The sequence below is a fragment of the Anas acuta genome, chromosome 17 (assembly GCF_963932015.1).
Source record: "Anas acuta chromosome 17, bAnaAcu1.1, whole genome shotgun sequence".
Taxonomy (NCBI): Eukaryota; Metazoa; Chordata; class Aves; order Anseriformes; family Anatidae; genus Anas; species Anas acuta.
In genome coordinates this window covers 9,640,160-9,666,067 of record NC_088995.1, presented here as the reverse complement: position 1 = coordinate 9,666,067, position 25,908 = coordinate 9,640,160, and the positions used below count along the sequence as shown (strand labels likewise).

Genomic DNA, 25,908 nt, shown 5'->3' with positions numbered 1-25,908 from the left:
TTCTCAGTTAGGAGCAAGGTACTGCCAGGTTCTCACAGGGGCTGTGGCCATCCTGCTTGCAAAATGACACATCCCACCACTGCGATTGGGCTTCTCTCCATAACGCATGTGCACCCCGTTCAGGTGCCAGGTACACAAGTTTAGAGCAGAGCCCATTGTTAAATGGGCATCCCTAAAAACAAAACATCTTTGTTTTATAGAAGTCTGGTATTTTCAGAGAGTAAAAACTTCAAATTCTGGTTTTACAACAGCAATTACTGGGGAATGTATAAATATATATCACTGCATGGCTTATACAGATAAATTAAAATTCAGGTCCATTAAGAAATGTGATATGTTCTCTGTCATGTTCCAAGTGATGCTAACTGAATACACAGGGAAAAAAAATAATAACGCATAAAATCTAATGTACCTTAAAATCTGTTTAATTTTCACCACCAGCACTATGACATTTCTATCCTATAACAAATTCGTATCACTGAAAAGAACAGTTAGCTATTTTTGGATGATTTTCCATTCCTTATTTTATTCAGATTCTTTTAAAGTTTTATCTCAGTTCTGAATTCCCTGGTCATGTAGTGCCCACTGGGATCCTACATACAACAGACCCTTGCAATGTTTTACCCCTCAGTCACTGACAGGTATTCTTAGCTTCAGCTCCATTTTAACACAGACTTTCCCTGGGACTGGGATTCTGAATGCAGATCCAAATTTTGCATCTGAGGACTGCCTACTGCTATTTACAATAGAAATATCAAGAATAAAAGATGCTCCATGCAGAAATGCACTTAAGAGGAAGTAATTCATGGGACTTTTTAGAAGAGGCAGTGTATAAATGTGACACTGAGGTCTACAATATCAAAATTCAATATTTGATGAGGAATTTGAGCAGAAGATTGGACAAGATGGTCTCTTCCAACCCACATTATTTTATGATTTATGAGAGTATCTCATATTTTGACCACTAACAAATTTGTCTAGTTCTCCTTTTACCACTCTTCCCATCTCACCAGAACAGAAACCAATAAAATATTCCATGTTGCTCTCAATCCCGCCGCTGGAGAAGTGCTAGATAGTCTGGACCAGGCACTCCTCCTGCCTCTAATGGAAACATGCTGCCTGCGAGTGACTGCACTTTGAACAGACAGATCAAACACTGTGAGTGACAGGTTAAGAAAATGAAACAATCATCTCCATATTTTGTTGTATGATTTTTTTCTCCAAGAAAATATGAAAGTGAAATGTGGTGGACAGGTCCAAGGAGACTGAAATTAATCTGCTTTTGAAGTTGTTTGTGGATGGCAAAAATAAATGTGAAAATAATTTCTGGACAGATCTCCTACTTTGCAAACTAGTGGAATTTGCTGAAACAAGACCACCAGCTGCTTGCTTATAGTATTTTGCACTGGGTTCCAATACGTTCATTTCCTTCTAATAGCTACTGACTATTCCATGCTAAAGATGGACCTCAGCCAGTGCTGCAGATCCAAACATCCCTTTACCCTAATGGTACTACAAATTGGAGGGTACATTTCTCAGCATGGAAAGTATGAAGAATCAAAGAAAACCCTCAAGTCAGTGACCTCTACCTTCTGAGTGCGTGCAACTGAGATCTTGGTTAGAATCCTTAAAAATAAATCACGAACTTCCTGTGTACAAATGGCCAAGATAAAAAAGATATTTGATAGGAGTTTTTTAAAAAGCATTTTAATGTTTATTTTTGAGCAAACATTTCTTGGAAGTCTGAAAAAGTTCAGATACTTTTTTCCAAACCATCCGTTACTTACAGGCTGGTTTCCTGAGAAAACAAGTCTTGTGCAATCCTGCTCTATTACATGCTTGAGCAAGTCTCCCCATTAATAACTGGGCCATTTATTAATACCCCTGTACTACAGACTGTCTACCAGTTGTAACTCATTGGCCAAAGTCAACCAAATTTGACATCTAAAGATCTCAGAGGTACTCAGATCTGGTTTTAGCAAGAACTAGCTTTGATAATTCTGCATTGTTTTGCACAGAATTGCTCTTTTTGCAAAGATCTTTTTTCTCATTCAAGTCGAGACTGTCCAAGAAATACCTACAACTGGTGGGACTGACAGTCCACTGCTCTTCGTCGAGACAAGGAGGCTAGCTAACTTCTGATGCAAATGTAACTTACTGAAAATTTGATGTCCACCGTCCTCTACTAATGAGCTCAGAAGAGAGCACTGAGAATGGTAAGAGCTTAAAAAATGTTCTGCAAATGTTCTGTTTAGTTTAGACTCTTGAGGAGTAAGAAAACTCCATAAAAAAGTATAACAGAAGTCCTCAAACACAGAAAAGGACGTGGCAGTGGGAGGAGGTAATTTATTCTCTATGTCCATGGCAGATGTAATAAAAACAGTTGCAAAAGGAACCCAGGACGGTCCAGGTAAGGGCCACTTCTTATGGCAAGGAATAACGAAGCAGCTGTCTGGGAGGGTGCAGAAGCTCTGTCACTGGAGTTCCTTAAGGACAGGCTGGACGTCTCCCAGGAGCAGACACCAGGGCAGAAGAGCCCGCCCTGATTGAGAAGAATAACTTTACCTTTTGAGATCCCTTCCAGCTCAATTTGTCTGTACTTCTGTAGGAAGTAAAGTGGGTTGGGCAAAGGAAAGAAAGAAAGAGCAGAAAGGTGGAAATAGAACAGCCAAGGTGTTCAGAGAGGTAACCGAATAAAAGCACTCCCTCATGCTATGTGCAACCACAGCTGCTGGCCAGAGAGCTTATTTCAGTGCAGAATGTGAAGTGCAGAGCAAGTGCAAGGCCAGAGTGTTTGTTGCCGTCCCCTTTTTGTGCCAGAAAGCTTTCCATCTGTCTGTACAACATTGGGAAACCTTGCGAGCCTCTGTCATCCTTTGTCTGACACCCGTCACTGTGTCCCAACACCACCCACCCTTCCCAGCTTCAGAGGTGGCCTCCTGGCAAGCAACTGGAGTCTTCAGCTGTAACAAGCAGAGTAAGGAGATGCAGCTTGGGACCAACGGAGACAGTTATAGGTGCCAGTTCCACCACACCCTGCTCCCAGCTCCGTGCTGTAATCCTGTAACACTCTGCCCTCCAGACTCCCCACCAGGCACAGCGCGTCCTGCTTGGAGTTACAGATGTGAGCCCAAACTCAAAAGCCTCTGGAGATGCCTTTGGGACTCCTGGAGTGAAAGGGACCTGTAAACGCTCCAGGAGGATTTTTTTCAACATCAAGATGCTGCCACCTAATGGCAAAAGAGGACGAGCAGCAGTTGGGTAAAATGCCAATGACCATTTGTAACACTCGCAAAGGTCTGGGTTTTCTTTGCAGACCTGGAGAAGCCTTGAATTTAGCTCAACTCCGTAAGAAATCCCATTCACTCTCCACCCACTGATGCACGTTCAAGTGCATCGTGGATCCCTGAATACCATCCTCCCCACACCACTGTTTACTATTCATGCAGTAAGTCACTGTTATTGCCTCCAGCCCTGTCCCTTCCACGCATCCTAGTCAGTAAAACTTCCCTCGCGGTGTCACATACACATTAAATAGCCATCCCCATGATCCACGCATGATCGATCTCCCCATCCCACATTACAGTCATGATTAACCTTCTCCTGCTACGTCACATATTCAATACACCTCCTTTACCTCCTTCACTCAGACAAAATGAATCTCCTTAGTATTGTCAATAATAATTTTCTTTATATCCTGCATAACAACATGAGGCAACCTGACAGAGCACTCAGGCAATAATTCAATCTTAGCTTCCCACCAACGTTCATTAAACTGAATATAACTTCACCAGAGCTGCCACTGAATTATACCCTCATATCCTTGTGGGAATTGTATATTATTCCCTGGGGAATAGCAGCAATGCAGCTGAAGATGAAATAATTCGTTTTAAAAACCCCAGGATTGTATCTGATAGCACATCATTTCTTCATCTCATTACTCATTTTGCATTAGTAATTAGCAGAGGTTATTTCCTTCCCCCTCCTTCCCCCCTTTTTGCTTCATTTCATGTCTGATAACATTAGTCCATGGGAGATAAGACGCTGTAAGATTTTAATACAGCTGAAATGATTGGGATCTTCACTAGAGGCAGGCAAACCCTAGGAAATCCAAATTCAATTTGGCAAACAACAGAAGCCACTCCCCCCTGCATTTTGGCATCTGTCCCTTCCCCTAGAGAAGGAGCCTCCCCCGGGCCTCCTGTGCAGCTGGATGGTGTGAGGGTCAGGCGGTCCCTGCGCCACCATCTCAGCAGCCCTGTGCTTGGGCTGCACTGCCCACTTCTGAAGAGCTGTGATTCACTCCAGCCTCATGATAAGCACAAGATGCTCCCAAGTCCACAGTGGTTTCTCGCGAGGACTTTGGAAGCTGCTCTGTGGTGCTGCTGTGCAGGGGCTGGGGAGGGTTCCCTTTGTGCCACAGAAGCCACAGACGAGGCTGTACCTGTACATGACCAAAATAAATCGAAGCACGCAATTGAATGTTTCTTCCTGCCTCGTGCAGCCTCCTCCACCCTTCCGGGCCTTTGGGGAGTTCCCTTTAGCCAGCACATGTGCCACAATTCCTGATTTCTTACAACAATGGAACTACTTCAGCAAGATGGCTACTGGTCACAAAGCAATGAGAGCCACTCTGACATGCGGGCATCAGCCCCTGTCACAGAACTGCTTCCCAATCTTCTCCAAAGCGAACGGGGATAAAGAACCCAGCTCCGTCTCTGCCAGGCTGCGAGCAGCAACCGCCAGGCTCTGCCTTCTGCTTCTTTTTCATGGGCTGTTTGTTCCTGCGGCGTTTGGGGACAGAGCCCAAACATTCCCCCTGCCCCCCCACGTCAGTCTCCTGCTCGTGCACACGTTGCCTGCTGTTAAACCTTACCCTGCTGAATACCATGTGTTTGATATTAATTACATGTCCGAGCCCCATGAAAGTCATTGAAATTTAATGAGATGCAGGGATGGAACCACTGAGCCAATGGCATTCATTAAGGGTTGCCATGGAGATCAGTTTGCCAGGCTTGACCCACATTAAGTGCCACTGGTCACCTCCCAAATAGACAAAAACATGAAATTGGAGTTAAAAAAAAGAGCCAATTCCTGAGGGGTCTGGGCTCTGACCGCCTTCATTCAGTGCAGCTGGGGCTCACCAGTGCAGCGTGTGGCTCGTGGTCTGTCAGGGAACGGGGTTTTAACAGAAACTGGGGGGTGCTCCTCAGTGGCATCTGCAGCAAACAGAAAAAACAGCAACTCACTAATAAAAAGAAGCCGGTGAGCTCTTCACATTTCCTTTCTGCTCCTTACAAGTGGTTTAGCTGAGCAGGGCTGTCTTTGAAACACATCGTGTTCCGCTTCCAAAATAATGCTGTTCCTGGTGGATGGAGGTATTGTGGCTCTGAGACCACAGAGATGGGGTGACAGAATGAGAGACAGGGAACAAAGAAAGGATGTTGTAACTTATGGAAATAATAAGATGGAGAAATTTAAAAATAGAAGGCTTCAGCAAAAACCAAGGATGCCTTCTGATAAGGGCCCTGCACAGGAGTCTGGGAGAGATGACAATACTTTCTGGCTTAGCCGGGGTCTCTGTACAGCCCTGGCCACGTCTCTTAGCCTCTCCCCTTTCCCACTTAGCCCTGCACAAAACAAGGGTCACAACACGTCATTTTTCCCCACCCTTTTCTAGTGAGATAGAAACCAAATCAAAGTAGAAAGTGTCCTGCCCACACGCTTTTCAAGTGCTTAGTGGAGGGGGGGTGGGGGGTGCCTGACCTCAGACAGCTCTTTGAGCTCTTTGTAGTCTCTCAGTATAAACAGTAATAATCAAACAATTAATTAATCAGCTCACCAATCTGTCTACTTTTCAGTCCATCAATAATCTGTAAGAATCAGACTCAGATGCAACTGCAGGAGAAGCCAGGTGGTGATGGGGAGGGCTGCCTGCACAGCTTTGATACCCGGGCAGTGTCTTCACCTCCTGGGTAAAGCTGGTGCCAGCACAGCACGGGCCCCTGCGCGGAGCTTGCTGCAGGTAATAGGGTACTGCAGCAGCAGAGCTACCTCTGGGTTCCCAAACATCTTTTAATACTTTATTTTTCAACTTTAGCCCAAGCACTTGCCTACAAGCAAACACACACAACTGTCACATCCCTAGTCCTAGAAACGAACGTGCAAGAACAGGATAGTTTATGCCAGGTTTCAACGAAATGAAAAATGCACTCATCACAGAGGCAAAAATGTAAGTTAGAATTTATAAGGCAACTAACCCCTAAGCACAAGGGCCATCCTTTGAAGCACAACCCAAAAACCCACAGAAATTGCAACAAACTTATCTGAGTACATCTGGTTCACCTAACCCATCTGCAGCCCTGGGAAAGAACCCCATTGCCAAAAATGGCTGAAACCTTATCCTTATAGCCTACAGGGGTTCAGATAATTATATCTGACATGAAAACTTGTAGCACATACAAAAAAAAAAAATGGAGGGGGAAGAAAAGGTCAACTGTATAAAGATGCAATCACTGTAGAAGGGGCCAAGTTACAGCATGGTGAGCTGTTTAAACAGCCAAGATAAATAAGACACAATTAGGGTTACATTGGCTCACCCTTTTGAGATCCCATATGTGGGCGTATGAACCTTAGAAAAAAGGGGCCAAGTTATCAAGACTTGCTGCTTATTTAACTTGGCCCATTCCGAGGCTCTGCTTGTACTAACTTCATCCCATCTTTGCAGCAAACATCCCATTTCCAATATTTTTGTACTTGTTAAGTGCTTTGTGATCACATATCTCTTCTTTTTATTGTTTTCATTAGAAAGAGAAAAGTGCTGAGAAAGGGAAGAGAATCTGAACTCAGGGCTTCCTACACCAAAGTCAGCAAACCTTATCCCTTTGTGCCACTCAGCCTAGGGTCTTTGGTCAAAAATGAAAGCACAAGAATTTCCAGCATGTTTAATTACCAACCACAGGGAGCCTGGTACAGCCCCGCAGAGGGAATAACAGCATTCTGAAACTGGCAAAGGAAAACTGACTGAAAACATTCTGTGGAAGGGCCACGGAGTTGAAGCCCACTTCTGGAAGGATGCAGAATTTCATGGGAATGGGATGTTGGCACTTAAAGCCTGGCTCCTGCAGAGCTGCCCAGCCCCGTGCCTTGAGATCAGCATTCCCCAGCCTCTGCAGATATTCAGAGCTGTATTTTTACATAGTTACCACACTGAAAGGTGCTTGTAGGCAGCAGTAAGGTTAATACAGAACACTTACAGCTGTGCCCAGTTCAAGGCACTGTAAAAACAGTCAAGCTCTGGTTACGTATTTATGTAGTTGTTAACATCATGGTATCTGAGATCCTTCTTGCTATTTCACCAACACCACACCTCTGGCAAAAGGCAGGAGGATGACTCCATCTCTTACTTTCACCCCTGTGCCACTCCACGGAGGCATAGGAACCATGTCTGGAAACCTTTGAAGTGTCCTCATTAACATGTGAAACAGCACCCAGTTACCTGATGGTGGGAGCACCCTGGCGACAACCATCTGGGGCACAGATCACAGGGCAGGAGGGCGACCACGGCAATATAATGTAAATACGGAGCGGTGTCCTAGCTGCAGGGGAGAAGAGGGAAGAATCAGTGGTGCAAATCTTTCGCTTAGGGTATCGGATTTGACAAGTCTGTTACAGCCCTGCACCGAGCAGCGGGATGAGATTGCCTTGCTACAGGCACACCGCAAGTCTGCCAAGAGCAGCCCCACAAGGGCTGCAGCAACGTGCTGCTGTGGAGCCCTGGAGGGTGAGCAGTATTGCAGGTGTTCTCCTTTTGGTAAGAAAATTGCATGCTGCCTTTCAGCGAGGTTCGCTGATGTAGAAAGATGGCTGTTTTATGGAAGAGCGAATCTGCCTCTCTCTAGAATTCCCTGTCCCCTTAACTCCGCTCGGTGGTCTTGCTCCTTCACCAGGTCTGTGCCTCCGCACCCCATTTCAAGCAGCTGCCCCCCAGTGCACTCTAGGGGGCACCAGAGGCCTCCCAGTGCACCCTACATGCTCCAAGGGCTTCCCCTGTAATTTAGTGTCCCCGTGGAGACCTCACAGTGCCCCGAAGAAACTCTCCAAGGCTCTGTAGAGGCCGCCCAGGCTCCGCAGTGCCTCTGGTAACCCCTGCAGGCTTCCCAGGAGCCCCAGTGCACTCTAGAGAGCACTGGAGGGCTCCCAGTGCAACCTAGAGTCTTCCAGGGCCTCCTGGTGGAGTTTAGCAGAACCTGAAAGTCTCCCAGTGCCCCCAGGTGTACTCCAGTGCCACCTGGAGACCTCAAAGAGCTCTCAGTTGCTCGAGGGCACACGAGGGCTCCCAGAGCACTCAAGCACCAGCTGGATGCCTCACCGGGCTCTCCACCGCCCTCTAGGGTGCCGTAAATGCCTCCCAGTTCACACTAGAGGCCGCCAGTCGCCCTCCGCTCCACCCTAGATCCTCTGCAGGGCCACCCAGCGCACTCTCGGATGCCCTAGGAGCCTCCACCTGCAGCCGAGACCTCCCAGCGCTCCCCAGTGCACTCTAGGGCACACTCCAGGACTCCCAGGGCCCAGCCGTGTGGTCTAACACCAGCTGGAGGCCTTGCAAGGCTCTGCAGTGTCCTCCAGAGCGTCCTAAAGGCCTTCCAGCGCTCACTGCATGCCTCCCACGAATCTCCGATCTGACCTAAAGACTGTGTGTGTCTATGAGGGCCTCCAGCCCGCTCCAGCACCCCCAAAAGACTCAAAATGGCCCCTAGTGTAGTCTAGCATCCACTAGAGGCCTCCCAGTGCAGCCTACAAGCATCCTGAGATCTTGCAGTGCACTCTAGTGTCCCCTGGATGCCTCGCAGGGCCTGCCAGTGCCCTCTAATACTTCTAAACGCCTCTCAGCACGACCCAGATTGCTATGGCATACTGTACAGACAAACCAGGGACTCCCAGCGTACTTTAGCGATACCTAGGGGTGCCCAGTGTACCCTAGAGATGCTCAAGAAACCCCAGCGTAGTGTGGAAAACACTGAAATGAGCCTAAGCTGTGCTGCAATACTACTCACAACAGCACTCTGCGCTTTCATTCTCTCCAAACCCTGACCCTAACGGTAAGAATTACCCTAACCCAACATGCGCCTCACCAAAGTCTCCCATGAAATAGTGCTCACGACAGAAGCCTGTCAGTAGACCTCAACTTCTGAAGATGATGAGATTCTACATGCTTACATGGGGAGAACCTGAATTTATCAGTTACTAGTGACATATGGATGACGACAAGTCAGCTCCTGAAACCAGCAATAAAAATTAACTTCTGCAAAATCCAGAGCAGCCAAGAAGACTGGATGCCAATGCAGGATGATGCATTTGGAGACACCCTGTTTTGACCAGTAATGAAACAAACGGAAAAACAAACAAACAAACAAACAAACAAAACCAACCTGATTTTCAAGAAGAGCTGAAAACAAGTTTAGGAAGGCAATTCCTGTTCCGATCAGTTTTATAAAACTACGACCTGTAAGACTCCAGCAGTGACACTAAAAGACAACAATCAGAGCAACTTCTCACCAGATTTCAGTGCCCTGAGGTACTGACAGATGCACAGCCACCTCCCAGGAACAATTAGCCCTATTCATTGGTGTCACACGGAGCACATTAGGGTTTGTGAAGGAAGTAAATGCCCACACGGCTCGTGGTTCCCCACATCTCTAAAAGCAAGTCACCCAACATCAAGCAATAACTCTACTGCTCTTGTCCCGAGCTTTGCCCAGGGCTCAGTCTGCACTAGAAAGCTTGGCTACTTTGCTAGAGCAAGGCACCTACAAGCTTCCCCAGCCAGGCAGACCTTGTCTTTAAATGCATTCTGTGCAGATTTTCTTATGCTTGTAGGGTAAAACAGGACGGTCACCTCTGGCAGCACTGCCCAGAGGCGCTGATACGCAGAGGCATATTATGCTTTTTCCCTTCTTTGCAACACCACGCTGCCCCTCCCCTTGCCTTTTCAGCCAGAGCCGCACGCCAAATACCTGGAAGGAGTTTGCAGGGGCTGCTGGCTCGCACAGAAGCAGAACAGCACCCAGCAGCTGTGGGTCAGTGCCTGGAGGCAGGAGCTGAGAGTGGCTGCTCGCTGCAGCAGCCGATGGCTGAAGCTTGCCTCCTGCAAGACAATCCCCCCGGCTCTCCTGAGCTCAGACAGCATCCTCACCTCCTCCTGCCCAGCTTGGAAAACTGCCTACCAACAACCTATCACCTACCTATCACCGTACCTACCTTTATACTGAAACTTTTACCCCTGCAACCATACAAGAAAGTCATAGTCTAACCATTTTTAGATAAATTATTAAAGTTTCAAGGTAGGTGTAAGTCAAACTATTTAAAAGAAACCCAGAAATAGATCCTTCCACAATCAATGTTATAACAGCGTAACACATCCTTATCTGATGCTTTATGCAAACATACTACACACCAGCAGAGCTCCAATACTTCCAGGAATACCTTACTTATCTGGAATATTTGCAAACAACTTGCTGCAACTGTTGACTTTGAGCATTCTGTATTGGAACACTGGTGTGACTAATTGTCTAAATCATATTTCTATCTTTGCTGCTTGCCTAGATGCCTCCTCAAATAAAAATCAGCCTTCAAAGTAGCTGCTGTTTCAATGTTAATACTTGCCTATGTCCAAAGTTAACCCAATTATTTACAGGGGTCCCTTTTCCCCAACACCTCTATAAATTAAACTGTGTCAGAGCACCTGGGGAAAGCCAGCAGAGGAAGTCAGAGATATCATGGGGATGACGTCCTGATAGCTTATGCTGAATTCTGCACTGAAACTGAGACAGAGCAGCAAAAACCATCAATTATCCACCAGTGGCCTTTGTCAGCAGCCGTTGAGCTCAATCTGGTACATGGCAGTCCTCCCACTAGTTAACTCAGGCTTCTTGTCTCATTGAAGCTGTGTGCTAAAATGATGATTTACACTGTTTAAAGACAACCTCACATAAACCAATACACAAGCAAGCCTGCCCCATTCCATCCTGGCAACAGCAGACTTAAACCTAACCACAAGACCAGCACCTGACAGCCATGAGGACCTAAGGGTAAAACCCAACTGTTGCTTTATACTTTTAATTGGCTGGTAATGCGTTTGTTGCATCAGGCTGCTGTCTCTCATTGTGTACTCAAAATTGCAATTGCTTCAAGGCAGAGGCCATCATTTTTTGTATGTTTACACAGTGCCTACAGCAACAATAGAACAGCAACTGGAAATCAAATAATTAAGCTGTTACAGTAATAATGACAGGGCTGAGTACCAGTGACTCTGGCTGTGTCAAAGCTGCATAAATTCCTTTAAAACTTGCACAGATTTTCTAACCTCCCTTGTCTAACTTTTGGGGGCAGAAAACAGGGAAATAAACCAATGCACAAAGGGCTAACAGTCCTAGGTAGGTCAATGCATCGCTGCTAGTTGGGGTGACATGATGGGGCAGTCAGGGAAGCAAATCTGTGTGACTGCTTCAAAATTCCTATTGTGAATGCCATGGGTTAAATTCCCTCTAACACACAGAGGGTTAGAACTCAATTAAAAAAAAAAAAAAAAAAACAGAAATGGGATTTTGTTTTCATGAATGGATGCACTTGTAACAGAGAAACTTCTCAGATCTACAGACTAAGTCAGACTTGGCGTACTCATCCCTTGCACTGCACACAGAACAGCATTCCTTTCAATGAAGTTCAAACCTCAGAACTTCCTTTGGAGGCTGGTGCTATTCAGTTAGTTAAAATCAACAGCACAGGGCTCCATATAGCTGTCATACACAAACCTGAGTGCAAAACCACTTGGTTTTTAGTCCAAGAACACGAACAGTCGGTGATGCAAATGCAGCCACGTGTTCAGCTCTGGCTCAACTACTGGTGCATCACTCCCGTTAATAAAAGATCTCTTGGTCTACGTTACCACAGGACCGTGACCCTGCCCTGAACTGATTACAGTCTGAGTTAATGACAGGCGCAACAGGTAGGTGGAACAGAAGGAGACAGAAAAGGAGACAAGGCAATGAATAAAACGAGAGCATTTTGCATTTTAAGCAGTTATCCCATTTCTCTACGCCCTCAGATTGACAGGGACCCTTTCTGCAGTCCTTCTGCAGAGTTCATCCATGGGACCTATTTGTTGTTTGTTTGACAACTTCTACAGCCACCTTAGAGAACCACCTGCTGTGATGCTTGGCACTGCAAGAGATTTGGACTCATACCCAGACAGGCTACAGTGTTTTAAAACACACTAGATAGGGCACCAGACACTAACCATGTTTCCACCTGGAACTGCAGCCAGAGACCAAGGCCCTACCGCCTGTAGATGTCACACTGAAGTACTGTGCTTCTGGGCTCTGAAATCTTAAAATTTCACCAGACAGGTAGGGAACAAGGCAGGTGCTAAAGGCAATAGAACAGACTAGGAAAGGACCTTGGAAAGACCTCAGGTCTCTTGTGCACTAGCTCCAGGTTTCACCAAGACAGCACACTACCACTGCCTTGCCCACGTTTTGTCTTGAAGAGCACAAAGTTAAGACTGTATTGTCAGTGCTTCCTTCAGTCAGTCCAGACTGTGTTTTGTCAGTGAGTGCCTCTAGCAAAGCAGAAAAGGGGGCAAGTCATCTCCTGTATGAAGCACCAGGAAAAAGTAAGTATCACTTTTCAGACCTGTGTTTAGCTTTTCCATAGCTGGTCACTTACAGAAGAACCAAACTCCGAGGAAGAATCGGCAGCTGATGTGACCCTGAAATCAAAAGAGCAAACAATCAAAAGGCTCGAAGAAAGACTTTCTGTTGGAGGTCACACACAGGGCCCAGTATCCATCCAATTAAACTCTAGCATATGCATTATTTATGGGATCATTAGTAAGTCAGTGGCTGCTGGCCACCCAGGCCTACCCACAGTGCTAACAGTCCCCAGACAGGATGCACATGTGTCACAAAGCCCACGCGTCACCCTGGGAAGGTGACAGGATCCTGGGCCCAGGTTTAGTAGGCAGCTTTGCTTTCTGTTCTTTGACCCCCAGCCTCCCATGCAGCCACTCGCACTTCTAGCGGTGGTCACCATTTCCAAGCCTGGAAGAAACCTGAGAGGTCAAGAGAGGCACCAGCCCTTGGCTCCCTCCACTCAGGGAGGCAAAACAAGTGGCAGAGTTGCAACAGAGGCAAAAATTATTCCCCCTTGCAAAATCCATCAGTCCCACACCCCACTCACGAGGCTCTGTGCAACATTTGCTCTGGAAGACACAGCAAGGTCAGGTGGGAGGTGTGAGAACAAAACCGCTGTTCTTCCTTGGAGGAGCAAGCAACAGAATCCTATGGCCTGCGCCAGGGTGGCTGCAGATGAAGCTGGCTCACCCCTGCCACTCAGCTGTTTTAGCAGCTTTGAATTTAACAAGAGCAATGTCAAAATAACTATGCTAATTTATAAAAGCACGCAGGCTATGTCGCATTTCTATTACAGAACACCCGACCAGAAGATTCCCTGATGCTGCAGCAAACCAATGCAATCTCACATCACGATGCACTCCTCTCTGCAGCACGTACGAGGAGGCTGTGCTGGACTGGAGTAACAGCAGGGTTTCATTTTTCTTCCTAGAGCTGAAGGAAGTTTTGTTACAGGCTTTGGTGGTAATAAGATCAAGTACTAAACCCATAAGTAACCACTTACGTTGTTTGCATCCACCTTCCTGTTCATGTCATATAACCAGCATTACATATCTCGCGACCATGCTGTCACTGCAACATCTTGCAGCACACTGCTCTTCCTAACAGCTCAGACTGAAATGAGGGAATTCACTTCGGAGGATGTTGCACAAAACTGCACTATAATTTCTATGTTCTACTTCATGGCTGAGATTTTTAACACTGAAATACCGGACCACTGCAGTTAGTGAAAGGCTCACATTACAGTTGTTTAGACTCCTCCAAAAATCTCAGCAACCTACGGGAATCTATGGATTCCTCTCCTGTCCAACGATAGCTGCTAGAGCGTACTGGAGGCATTAACAAACTCCACAAAACAAGGTCAGATGCCGTTAATCACACCAGTTTAAACCCAGAGTCACTCTGATAAAATCGATTGGATTATTGATATTTACAACAGTATACAGCAGAGCAGAATTTGACCTCTAATCCCTATCACATGGGTTGCTGCCCTGCAGCAAAACACAGGTCTTAGTAATCTGTTCAGGTGCCACTGGTGTAGTCTGCTGTAACTCCTCCACATCTAGCCCACGAGTATTACAATCAAACAGAGCAATTAATGCTTATATCCAAGGCAAGCACTACTCTGTAAAATACAACATGCACAAAAATGCTGCAGTATATTGTACGAATTAGCTGTTTGTGTCAACTGAAGCTGCAAGCTCCAGATAGCCTCCCTGCAAGATACTACCAGCTTTACCCTGCCTGACTCAATATTCACTGGACCCAACTCTGTTCTTCTCATCTCAGTATAAGCATGATGGCACGCTCACTTCTCCCTTGCTGAGAGCCCTTCTGGATTATACTCATGCCCATGACTGCAGAACCTGATTTGCTAATATGAATGGATGTTGTACAAAATAGTCTTCTACATTTTAGCCCTATTTCTACTAATGTTAAATGATGAGCCTTCTGGAATGTTCTTTTAATATATATAGGCCTCATCTGTACAAAAACAATTTATTTTTTACAATCACTACAGACAACACTTTTTTGCCTTTTTCCACAAAAAATAATTTCTCAAAAACTGGTGTCCTTCTTTGCATCATGGCTTTAAAAAAAAAAAAGTATATCAAAGCCATAAAGTTTTTTTTTTTTTTTTTAAAGTACATTCTTCTAAAGACACTAAGCTCTGCTCTAGATACCTGTGGATTCTGACTATGCCCACACCAGTCCAAAGACAGCAGCAGCACGTGTTCAATCAGAACACACTTTAAAGCTATTCTCTGCCCCAGTCAAAAGGCACACGTGGTGTAAATCATAATCCCAAAGACTGACACTAAAATTGCCTTAGATGTCTCACAACTGGATATAGCTAAGCTTTTACATATTAATTCGGCTTTAAAAGCTCTGCCTTTCTGGTATTCAAACTGCAAGCACGATGCAGGGGGATGACTTTTTTGCAGGTAGGTGGGCTCTTTTTCCATCCTGGACCGCTGCTGAGTTAAAGGCTTACAGACCACAGCAAGCTTGCCTCTGACACTATTAGAAAATGATGCCATCTTAAAATAGCACAAAGACAAGTCTCAAAGAAAATAGCATGGTTTCCTTTCACATGCTAGCCCATGTGTGTCATTCTCGTTTTACATGGACAAGCATAATGATAACATCGTAGCATCGTTCTGTATCTATAGCTCTAAAAAGTGTACCTAAAGGCTGATACTGCGTGGCTCTAGTACCTTCTTTGTAACTGTTTCCTTTTCAGCCCTTGCTCGCCATAAATGAGTTACTTCTTAAACAAGATGATGCTCATTTAGCTTGTATGTGAGAGGCCTGCGTGTGGAAAGCAATCCTTCTATAGATTTAAGTGTTGGGGAAGGCTGCTCTGTGCTAGTGCAGGTTTGTTGCACTAACGATTGGATAAAAGCTTCCAGCTACTTAGGTGTTTATTATAAAACCTGACAAATTAACATCAACATTCAAGCAAGTTGAAAAAAATAACTTCCCCTTAAAGCACAGCCGGTTTTCCTTCCCATTCCAAATTCAGCCCAGCCAAGCACCAGGTGGGATGGCTGCAGGCAGGCGGCCAGCTGAGCACCGCTTCACCTGCACAAGCAGCAGCAGTTTCTCCCTGGTGTGGAGTGACAGAAACTCTGTTCAGCAGCTGAGGACTTGGTGCACTTTGGCATTTCAGTGCTTCAAAATCTAGGTTTTCTTTTTGTTTGTTTTCCTTTTTGTTAAGCAATCCTTAGCAGAGATCTCAATGTGAGGAGCTTCACAGCAGGTGAATTACAGAACAATCTGCCCAGAGGGAAAGTTCCTTCCTAACTGGCACAAGTCAGAGTTTTTGCCTCGGCATACGGGGTTCTTGTAGATTTATTGTTTTATTTCACTTCACCCTCTTTAAGGCAACTGTTGAAGTTCTCACCACAGAGACAAGGAGGGGATCTCAAGCTCATGACTGCAGGTTCAGCGTTTATTTAATTTCCACAGCAAGTCAGATGCCCAGCCTGTTTCTTCTGCCTTGGAAAATTCTTCTCAATTCTTCTCTGGATTCTGCTAAACTCCTGGCCCAGTGCTACATTTGGTGGGATGTCCTGAAGCAGGTAACAGATCGTTTTCTTTAGACATTTTTTTTTTTTCCTTTCAAAGTTACCAAACATCTCCTTTCTCTTCTACTAAAACATTCAGAAAGGGGAGTTCCTTACCATCAGCATGTTAGTCTTTGTTTCACCTGCTTCTAGGACAACTCTCCATCATTCCCTCACTCTTCAAAGTAAATAAACTTTTTGTGTGGAAGCTACCTCACATTTCTAGGAATAATCACTTACTCCTGAACACTTTGTATTTCGGTAATGCATTTATGCACTCAGAGTGACTGAGAAAAGACCCAGGCTCCCAGGTGAGAAGGTACACTGCATATACACTGCATCTGATGCTGGAGAGGAAACGTTCCCCATCTTAACCAGGAGCTGCTCCAGCTGCTGAGACTGCTGACGGTCTAAAATCAAGTTGGCAACCTTTTCCACACCCTGGATTCTAAATATTTTCCAGCGATTGTCCCATGCTTTGTCTACTAACTCTAAGCAGGCTGACAACAGGCTCACTTTCCTTAGTCACACTTCGAAGAGCCTCCAGAGCACAGATCATAAATCACTAAATCAATGGCCTTAAAAAGAGGTGTGAGCTCCTCGTGCAGCTCACCAAGGCATTAGCACCACAGTGCAGCAACACGCACATCAGCACCAGCCTGACAGAACCATCACCCATGGGTACACCAAACCATTTTGCAGTTACCAAAAGATTTTGGGAGCACACCTGGAATGGTCTGTGTTTTCAGCCTGCCCTCTGACTCTGGAGTCCTGTTTTGGAGCAGGGAGTTTAGAGAAATTGTTTCCTTTCCTATGGCCCTGCTTAGCATTAATATATGTAAATTTTCATGCAAATACCTGACATTTAAAGGTAAAATCTCCAACCTATATGTAATAAGTACAGACACTTCAAAAGAAAAAACGTTGTTTAAAGACCTGCAATTAAGAGATAAAAGAGAGAGCATAGAACTACCATACTTAATGCCCTACGTAAGTTAAAATGGATGCCGAAGCTGAGATAGGATAAGATTTTCCTTTTAAAATTCTAACCCAACAAGATTCTTGAGCATATAATTTAAAACACATAAATAAAGCCGGTTAAGAAATACTTGTTACTTCTCTAAAGAAAATTCTGGAAGAGTTTTTCATTTCCATTAAAATATTTTGTTTCCCTAACCATACATTTTCAAAACTGAAAAATTTCTTCCCAAAAAATAAATTTCATTTCCCTTCGAAAGGGAGGAGACAGTGAAGTTGTCTGTGTATTAAAATTCAGTGCAAAAATCTATTTTTCCATTTTTTTCCTCTGCGAGCTCTTCCATGAACCTGAGGTTTACCTCTACCTGAATACTCTGCTGAAACAAAGGCCTGAGAGGGCGCCCTCAGACAGGCAGGTTAGGGCTGGGCCCCGCAGCCTCTGCTCCTGACCCTGGTGCCTCCAGCAGCCCGTGCCCAAGGCACTTGGTGACAGCCCAGTGCCACAGCCCAGCCCCGGTGCTGGGTCCCAGCTGCTGCTCACCTCCAGTTCATTTGTGCCTGCCCCGAGCGGCGCTGCGCTGCTCTCCTCACTGGTGAGCGCTGAGCCACTACTCCACGTTAGATGTCACAGATGAATAGGGGGCAGACAATGGGAGCAAACTAGGGCCAGCCCAGCCTTGAATAACTTACATTCGTCTAGAAGAATGGGTAAAGCCATGGGCAAATCATCGAGTATTATCTTAAGGAGAGAATGACATGAGCTGTGCCAAAGGCAGGAGCGTGCCCAGTCCCGCTGCCAGCAGCAGGGTGAGCCTGTCCCTTTCCTGGGGTACCAGGACCCAGCAGCAGGTGCTCACAGAGCACTCAGGCACGGTGGCTTCAGCCTTCTCTTACCTCCCAACCTGCCAAGCTGCCTGGCCTTGCTTTGCACTCGGTGAACTGGGCAATTCCCTCCTCAAGATGAAAGGTAGGAATATGAAAAACATACACAAAATTAATCTAGGCCAATTACAACCTGAGGATGGGGGGAAGGGAGGAAGATTTATTCATTTTCATGACAATAGCCACAGAGAAAAGAAACAGTCTCCTGCCTCTCCCCAGGGACCTGAATTGAATTCCCAAGGCTGCCAATCAGATCAAGAATTTAACAGCATTTATTCTGTGGGGAGGCTGTCTGGAGCCAGCACATCAGCATCTGGATGCTGCCCTCAGCCTACACAAGCAGAGCAGCCAGGAGTCATGAATTTGCCTGGCTTGCCATGTAATGAGAGCTTCTGGACACACAAAGAAACTTTCTCTCTCATTTATGGCAACATAAAGCTGGAGAGTCAGGGAAGCCCATATTATTACACTAAAACCAGGGGACACCAGCTTCAGACCAGAAGTCACCGGCATTTGGGCACGGTGTGTTGGTGCAAACCCCATTCTCACAAACTGGGACCCTGACTCACTCTTGATGACTGGGAACTGACTGGTTTAAGCAGTTCCCACTTGGAGTGGTGGTTTTCTGGGAACTATGCCAGTGCAGGCAGAGGAAGAAACCCTGCACTACAAGGCTGGCTCTTCTACAGGGATGGCTTTCAAAGAGTTAAGCTGTGACTTATGTTACTTTTAGCCCACTGCTTGCAAAATTAATTCATGTTTCAGGCTGTAGAGAACACGAACCATTCGGAGTGCCAGGATGACAATAAGCTTTTAGGGTCATTATTGCACAGATGTGTCCCAGTTCAGTTGCCCCTGATTTCAGTGACAATTCCACATACATTTGTCTATATATTTAGCCTATACGAGTTAGTTGCAGCCAAGTCCATCATCTAAAGTATTTTTTTTCTAAATATCCCTGAGTTGTTATATTTATTACTACAAAGTTTGCACAGCTGCTTCTACAGAAACAAACAGGACCATATGGGTGTTTCTGACACTAGCAATTCAATCTTTCCCTCCCCACAGTTTCCTTTCTTCCACTTCTGTTAAATCCTCAAAAGAAAAATCATGGTGTGAAGAATGCCGACCCCTTCTTTGTTCTTTCCCGGAACATTTATAGTACTGCCATTTCTTAGATGTTGCTTAAAGCACGGCACAACCAATGCAAGACACCATTATTCTACTGAAAATCCGTAAAGGATTGAGAACCGTCTTTACTGGTAGAGAATTTCCTCAGAAACTGGAGCACCAAAGGACAGGATCTTGCACTGCAGCCATGAGAACTAGCTGCAGCACACCAAACGTGAGTTCCGGCAGGCTCCAGGAGACAATTAGTTACCAAGTACTGACAAAAACAGCACACAGATGGACACAAAGGCATCACTGGCATTGCCCCAGCTTTCCAGTGCACCAGTACGAAACCCGAATATGAGAGGACTTCATGTGATGCGCAGGAATTTGTAGCTACTACCAAGGACTCCATTGCAGTAGCACTAGCGATGAGAAGAGATGTCAGAACTTAGTACACTGAATATTCTCTATATTAAGTTCAATGTATTTTGATATTATATGCGTATCCATTGCAAATTGAGCATCTTTCTTTCTTTTTGAAAGGAAATGTTTCTGTATGGAAAGGAAGAGTTGATGTGGGGAGTAGCAAGGTTTCCTTGAGAGCACCATGGAAAAGGTTATGCAAATAACTGCCAGAAAAGCAGTCTGTATTTTAGTGCAACTTACAGACTGATCCAAACTGAGAACTCTATATTATTGTTATTCACCCATTTAAGGTCCTATTTTCACTTCAGTTTCCATAGTAACCTGTTGTCCTAAATCTGCAGCACTTATAGCCTTTTAGTGTCATGGGTTCTTTCTTTACAGCTCTAATTACACCATCATCCATAAGGGGAAATGGCTGGGATGCTTTTCCCACCACAGAAACATTCAGGAAGTGCTGCTCTATAGACAGAGGGAATATAAAACCTAATCATAAACCTTCAGACATCGTCCTTTTTGGACAATTCCCCTATGTCACAGCTGTATGCTTTATTGTTTGGTTTTGAACATGGGCCATGGTTGAAATAAGGATGGAATTCACAGAGGAAAAAATGCAGATTTTAACGTTTGGGTTAGCTTTTCCCTTTCCTCTCTTTTCTGGTGTATGGTAAAGAATAATTAAATATGACTGAAGAAACTGGAAAAATACTTGTAAATTAACTACCCTGGTGTCACATGGATATTAGATATATAAGCCTGAACGAGGCTGTCAAGCCATATGGTCCAGAAAGACCTCCCACTGCCAAAGGAATGAAGCTCATGTGCCCTTTTGTTCACTTAATTCAGCCCTTAGGTCTGCATACAATCTTCTCCTCAGCATACGAGGGGTTAAGGTTCCCACCTATGAATTCCTGATAGACTCAATGAGACTTTTCCAGTGTGCTAATATGAAACACACAGAGACCTTTGTCTTCCTACATGCTGGTAAAATGCTTGTTGTGCTATGCAGATTATTATTGTTATTATTATTTCTGGCACTGTCACTTCTAGCTATGGTGCTTCAAAGCAATGATATTAAAACCATAAAGGCAGGCAGCCCTTTGGAAATGAGGAATTGGAACAGCAACGTCAAGAACTTTTTATAGCAGCCCTTACAGAAACATCTGGAGGAAGTATCATCTAATGGTTAGTGAAGATAGCTATGAACTCTGGAGTCCTGGCTTTTGTTTCTAGGTCTGTCACTGTCACTTACTGAACATAACCCTGCAGAAGTACCTTAAAAATTATGTAAAAATAGTAGCAACAATACTCTGCTTTTTTATGACAGGTAAAGAAGTTGTCTCAGATCTGCTGAAACAAACAAAAGGTGTGTCTACACTCAGACAGTTTTCTGCTATCACTACAGCGGTCCAAAGATGTTTAAGGACACGATCAGCCATCACCACCCAGAACCAGAGCCTACCTCCTCCTGCTGCTTGCCTACTTCTCCCATCTCTTTCATCCTCCCTACAGAGGTTGTGTTTCCAATGATTTGCCAAAGGCGCACTTTCAGTAAGCACTCCCTAATTTTATTCAGGCGGAGCCAACAGGCTTGCTCTGGGCAGTTTAAGTGCACAGAGTGTGCTTAAGACACTCAGCTCTGCCAGGGGCTCTTGCAGTGATCAGTGGAGTAATATTGGTTGGTGATGGTAGCATCTTTCACTAGCACTGCTGAGGCCGCAAGACCCCTTTGCCACTAATCTGACTGCAAGGCAAGTGTTTTTGTTAGGGGAAAAGAATAACGTTAACGAATTTGCACCTGTGTTTGTTCATGTGTCCTTATATCTGCATAATTTTATATAGCCTAGAGGCTGCCCCAGTGCTTGTGACACTGCTCCTTACCAATAGAACCCTAATTAGCCAAAGAACCCTACTCCTTACCAACAGAACGTATGCAGATACAAAAGTGGTGCATAGATCAAGTTTTGAAGACCCTGTTTCAATGGGAAACACATGCCTCATTGCTCCACTCCCCAAAACACTCAAAATGCAGTTGCTTGGACATCCCACAGACCAGCCTCCTTGTGGATTAATCCAGGATGATATATATGGTGAGAACAAAGTGGCTACTTAGAGTAAGCCTAAAAAAGGGTATGGTAGGGAAGACAAAGTTTATTGCTCTCTTAGGTGATCCTAAATCAGATTTGAAACTCGAAGAAAATATTTAAACTGAATTTTTCCCTTTAACTAAGTTTAAAAACTCAAACCTTCTCCCTCTGCAAACACTGAAAAGTCTCTTGGTAAACTTTGACTCAACAACAGTGTCTCCAACATGTGCTGAGTGTCATGGTGTTTCCAGTAAGGCCTTTTGACGTTACTTACTCTGCATAAACATTATCTCAGAAAACTGAGAGCCCCATAAAGCCAGAGTTTCTCTATCCTCTTACCTAGCAGCAGCTGGAACTGTTCTGCCAAACAGCATCACAGAGGTCCAGCCAACACTGTGTGCTGTAGCTGTGATACCAAAGCTCTGTCTTTTTTTTTGTATTTAGGAGGTTTGCCCTGCTCTGATTGTGCCTGCTTCAAGGGAGAAGTGCATCTTATTAGTAAAGGAGAAAAAAGATCTTCAGTGGCTTTTGTGACATCAAAAATACTCTCATGTACGGGGAGACAGCAGTGTTGTTTAATGGCTCCACAATGAACAGAAAAAGACCTCGATCTCCAATATCTATTTCACCTGGCATTTCTATTAAAGTGATAAAAAATATTAAACTGTTCTTGAGACAATGGTAAAGCTTGGGTGGGAGGTGGAGAGGACACAGAACACAACACTGTCTTTTTGCTGTATTCACCATGTGGTGTGGTTATCACTTAGAGTCTCCCTATCAAGTGATAGGGAGAGATAGAGAGCTTAGAGTCTCCCTCTCAAGCTAGAGTATCAGAAACATAAAAATTATGGCATCCTGACCATCCAGACACTCCTCAGAGCAAACATGCAAAATAAAATATAATAAAATAAAAATCCTAATGAATATTCATTTGGACATATGAATCACTCTTTTAACCACTGCTGCGTTCATGCCATAATTTGTGTGAATAACTTCTGCTGATGCAGACAATCACAGAAAGCATCTTTGGAAGCCACTTGCATAAGTCTTTACAGAAACAGATTAACAGAACTAATCTCAGCAAAGTCTTCACTACAGCTATTTTTAAGGTTAGGGAATGTAAAACATTAGTCATTTAACCACTGACAGCCACAGTTACCAAGTGCAGGCAGCTCTTTGAAAGAAAGCCTACAACAATCCAAAATGCCTACTCTCCACACTCCAAAATGCCACAGAAATCTGACAAATTTTGACTAATGAGAAAATGCAAGAAGAAAAATCCATATAAGGAGCAGGGCTACATTTGTAAGGTAAATTACATTTGTTTGGTATTCTACATCCCGACACCCTCGAGAAGCAAGGAGGCGCTGGGGTTTACCAACATTTCCCGAACACATAACGCTTCCAAACCAAACACACGTAACACTTCCGAACCTTGCTAACCCCACCAGCTAGGGCTGTTTACCTCCATGAGCAGTCTGATACAACATTAGTCTCATCAACCTGGTACCTGTTCCAAGTGTTTGCAGCTGGAAAAGATCTGCATCAGAGGCTGCCATTATGTCTTTGTTATTACCAACTCTTGAAAGGCTTCCTTTAAAAATAGTTCAGTGCCATTTAAATTACAATACTGGGGGGTGAGGCAGAACCTGTGTCCAGCCTTCACAGCCTGCTGTGCCAGCTGCCTGCACACAAAACACGAGCAGCTCCCACATACGATGAGCAGGATGTGGGAACCAAATCACTGCTTGGGCACCAGCAGTCCTTGCAGAGCTATTTCCAAAACATGCCTTGGAGGAAAAAGAGGTCACCGATCTGCTCATTTCCAACTAGCATGTGCTTTGAGATCCAAGCAGCCTGTGTCATGCAGTACACATACACTGAGGTACATTCATGGGGATGTGGCACCGGCTGGAAGCTACTCAGGAGGAAAAGAACACAGGTATGTTTTACATCTCAGGAAGAGCAGGAATGCAGCAGTAACCGCTCATGCAGCAAAGACGGCATTAGACACAAACCAGCCACTACAGATACTGGCATTAAGCTCAAGCTACAGGAAAAGGAAGTATTAGAGGAAACCTCTTGTTTCTTCTTGCCAGAGGTGACTGTTAACATCAACTCTATCCTCCTCAGAGGCCCGTGAGCCCCCTTTTCACTGATGCTGGGTGAGGAGGTTAACTCCACAATTAGCAGAAGCACGGGAGGCTCCTCTTTGCTGCCACAGGCAGCGCTTCAGACCGAGCCTGTGCTGTGCACTGGCAGGGATGCTCAGCGTCATGGATCTTCATACTACATTCATTAGCGATGCCCACAAAGGCTCAGTCATCCCTTTATTTTCTGTCTCATTTGCTGATCTGTCACACTCAGAGAACGTGACCCTGGGTGGGTGTGAGGGACACGTGGGTGTGGCTGAGCGCATGTAAAAAACCTCTGAGCTCACAAGAGAAACCCAGCAGCTCCAAGATGGAGTTTTTCCTTCCGTGTTCTAGTTAATTATGGCTTACCTCACTTCTCCCCATCAGAAATCCCCTTTGTCCTTTGCACTACCATGCTATTAAGTGTAGCACGCTCAGCCCTGACAGGTGACAAATGAAGCGTAAGTTGGTTCACCACGCTGACCCTTCTTGGCAGGGTTTACCGGGCTGGGACTGACCTTTTCTTGCAGGCTAAGCAAATTTCTCTCCTCTGATATTCTGCTCACGGGGTGCTGCTTTGTGGCTAAGCACTGGAGTAGAAGCTTCTCGCTTCCGACTGGGGGTTTAGGAGTCCTCTCCTGGCACATCACTCAAAATCATCAGGAGAGAGCAAACTTTGCAGAATGTGGGGGAATGTTCTTTTGATACCTAAACTAGAACAATCAGATTTTACAATCAGATTAGACACAGAAGAAAGGAGACGAGGGAAAATCAGAACTCTGCTGTAGTGCTGTATTACTGCAGGCAGCTTGTCGACCAGGGGCCTAGATCAAGCCCACACTTTGGAAACGTACAGTGCAATTCCAGTTTGCTGCAATGCCACCCATCCCTTGTTCCCCCCATGAAATACCAAATTTTCTGTACAGATTTCAGCAAATACAAGCTTTCCAACAGAACCAGTCAGCAACAGTCTGCTTTCAAGACAACTTGCGAAGAAGCAAGCAGGAGGGGTGACTTGTGACCATAGCAAAAGCAAACCACAAAGACATCCCGTACAGTAGACGCGCACAACGCTGAGCTCTGAACATGAAAATGCTCCCCAGAGGAGGAGTCAAAGAATCAAAGCAAAGGAACAGTGATAGAGATAGCCTGACTTTTCAAGCACATCAAAGGCCAGAAAACAAGTCCCTCTCTACCCTAGAGACCAAAATAGAAAAGATCTAATAAAGAATTCAAATCTCATGGTCATATAATCCAATAAGCTACAGTTACACCAAAACACGTCATTAGTGACTATTTGTGAATGGGAGAGGAAAGGGCTCTGAAGTCCTAGGCACTGATGCCATCCTTCCCTTCCTCATGTTAACACGTCACCTCCTGTGCAGCAGATCTAAAGGTTTGCTCTTGGCATCAAATTGGCACAAAAAAAAAAAAAAAAAAAAAAGCACACAGAAAAACACAGAACACACAAAAGCATGCAGAACAGCATCTAGGTGATAGCACAGCAGTGTAGAACGTGCTCTGGACCGGACTGGCCTGCCATTGTGGTGGAAGTAGGTTAAGAGATGTAAGTGAGAAAGATGAGAAAGGGAGAAAGGTTAGAGGCTGGGAAAGAGAAAGGGAAGAGAGGGAAGAGAAGAAAAACATCCTCTTCAAGACTGCTGCTGAGGTTAGTCCCTGTCTGTATCTTCCCACAATACTTCTCCACATCCTGTTTTCATCTTCTTCTTTATTCTCTTCCTTCCCCATGTCTCACTCATCATTTCTGAATCTCTCCCCCTTGTTCTGTCTGGGGCTCCCTCAGTTGTTTCATCTCCCCTAGGTGCATCTCTTCCATCATCTCCCTGACAAGTCTGCCAAGAAGGTAAATGACTTTTACGTTGCCATCGTACAGCAGCAGCAGCTGTACAGAGTGTTATGAGTGCGAGGCAGTGACCCTGATGCTCATGTGCAGCTATCTGCTTGGTTACAGACGCCAGAAGGAGCACCTCTCCTGGACACTGGTATTGGCACCAGCCAGGACACCTTC

General features: G+C 45.1%; 1 long non-coding RNA gene across 2 annotated transcripts in view; it reads right to left on the bottom strand.

The window, feature by feature from the left end:
- Positions 1-3,835: 3,835 nt before the first annotated feature.
- Positions 3,836-25,908, bottom strand: part of LOC137841486 (uncharacterized) — a 37,040-nt gene continuing 14,967 nt past the window's right edge. For both annotated transcript variants that reach the window (XR_011088632.1, XR_011088633.1), the window contains 2 exons: positions 7,499-7,598; positions 3,836-5,219 (listed from right to left, as the gene is read on the bottom strand). This is a non-coding gene — a long non-coding RNA (uncharacterized lncRNA). The remainder of the gene's footprint in view (positions 5,220-7,498; positions 7,599-25,908) is intronic.